General features: G+C 35.5%; 1 non-coding gene across 1 annotated transcript; it reads right to left on the reverse strand.

Moving 5' to 3' along the window:
• Window positions 1-700: 700 nt before the first annotated feature.
• Window positions 701-807, reverse strand: LOC120084280. Its single transcript, XR_005483645.1, has one exon. It is a non-coding gene; the product is annotated as a small nucleolar RNA R71 (small nucleolar RNA).
• Window positions 808-2,301: the final 1,494 nt, after the last annotated feature.

A 2,301-nucleotide genomic window follows, 5' to 3' on the forward strand; every position in this document is an offset into this window, starting at 1 on the left:
GAATTTATACTTGGATTTCGCTGGGAAAACTTGAGTGCACAATGAAATTCCATCAATGTATAACATCACTTCATAAATACAAGCATCAAGTTTTTGGCGTTGTTGCCGGGGACTTCGATAAAATAAAGTGCTAACGGTATTTTTTTTATTTCTTTCCAGACTCTCAATCTCTGGCGAATTATGACCCAGAGATTGAGAGGACATTTAGACGAAGATTAAGAGGCTGCCAACAACAACAAGAAGGAACACCAAGAATGGCGGAACAACCGGCAGAAAGGGCCATGAATGCGAACAATATGATGGTCAACCCCATTCTTCTGGCGAATGACCGCAATAGACCCATTCGAGACTATGCGTCACCTAACCTCTACGATTTCTCTCCAAGAATCATGAGGCCGGCGTTAGATGGGTCAAGATTTGAAATGAAGCGGTAATGTTGTAGATGATCCAGGCTGCTGGGCAGTTTGAAGGAAGGCGTGGCGAAGACCCGCACGCCCACCTCCGGAGCTTCATAAAAATCTGCAACACTTTTGTGTTCCCGAATATCTCAACCAAGGAAGTTCGACTAACTCTGTTTCTCTTTTCTTTGTGTGATCAGGCAAGAAAATGGGCATATTCTCTCGAACCGGGGGAGAGAACTTTGTGGGAACAGGTGGTGGAAAAGTTTATGAAGAAGTATTTCACACCAACTGAGAACGCTAAGAGAAGGAAATTAATAACAAACTTTGAACAAGAAGATGATGAATCGCTCAGCGATGCTTGGGCGAGGTTTAAGCGGCTGGTAAGAGACTGTCCACATAATGGCTTACCAGACTGCCTGCAAATAGAAATTTTCTACCAAGGATTGAATTCCTCTTCGCAGACCGCTGCCAATGTAGCAGCCGCTGGTGGTCTTCTTGACAAAACATATGAGGAGGCTAAGAGTATACGTGATCGCATTTCCAAAAATCATGAGGATTGGAGGGAAAGCGATCAGAGATTAAGAATCAAAGAAAATGACGCAAACAATGGGGTCATCACATCCTTTTAGTAAAAGGGATTGAGAGTGTTCTTGAGAGAAAAGTTTTTCACAAAGTAAAGGAGGAAGATGAAGAGGTAGAGATTTTTGTACAAAACCCTTCTGCAATAGGTAACTCTCTCCTCTTTTCACTCCCCATGAGAGAAACAATAGTGAGGGAGTTAAACCATCCATTTAAATTAATAACTCTTAGGAGTTATAGATTTTGAATTCAAAATCAATTTTAATTTAATTATATTAACTAATTAATATAATTACACCATATATACATCCCATATAATGTATAACCTATAGTTTATTATATCACATATAATATAACCTATAGTTTATTTTCTCTCACATAACCTATAGTATTAATATGAATCATATTCGTATTAATTTTAACATATAGTTTCTATATGAATCATATTCATATAATTAATATTTGAATCATATTCAAATATTTATTTCTCTCATAAAACTATATAAATTTAATATGAATCATATTCATATTAATTTTGAAAAATAGTTTTTATATGAATCATATTCATATAAATGATATTTGAATCATATTCAAATATTTATTTCTCATAAAACTATATAATGTATCAACATACATTATACTTTATAATGTATCAACATACGTTCTTTAATTGTATCTTGTACAATCAATTCCCTTTAATTAATTTGACCAATTCAAAATAAACCAAAATTAATTTGATTCTCATTAGTCTTTATTGAGCTAACAAGTGGACCTTATGGACCTAGAGATTGAAGCTCCAATGATACTTGATTAATTCATTAAACTCTTTAATTAACTTAATCAACCTTCATTAACTATTGGTCGCTCCATTAAAGACTGATAGTTGCACTCTTCGCACTATAGATATATTTTTATGTCCATTGGATATAACCAATCAATAGAGCGTTGACCCTTCACAGATTTCTCTTAAGTATAGTTGGATCAAATTATCGTTTTACCCATGTAGTTACATCTAACTCTTTAAGTAGCACTAATCTGTCTAATGAACAATTAGTCATAGTTCAACAATAACTAAACCCCTCTCGGGTCAGAAGAGGGTGAAGTGCCTCATTGTTCAAGCCCCAGAATTAGCTTTTAATGGACCAATTTATCTACTTACCCTAACAATAGGAAATGAGTGTATTCTTTCTTGTGTAGCTGTATTCCCAGCTCCTCAAATAGACGAATCTCAAAATGGTAGGGTTATTGAGTCGGCGAATCTGGTCACTCTCACCCATACAAATCAAATGACCGCCCTCATAAGCATGAGTTCAAAACTCAC

Source organism: Benincasa hispida, chromosome 8 (assembly GCF_009727055.1).
Source record: "Benincasa hispida cultivar B227 chromosome 8, ASM972705v1, whole genome shotgun sequence".
Classification (NCBI taxonomy): domain Eukaryota; kingdom Viridiplantae; phylum Streptophyta; class Magnoliopsida; order Cucurbitales; family Cucurbitaceae; genus Benincasa; species Benincasa hispida.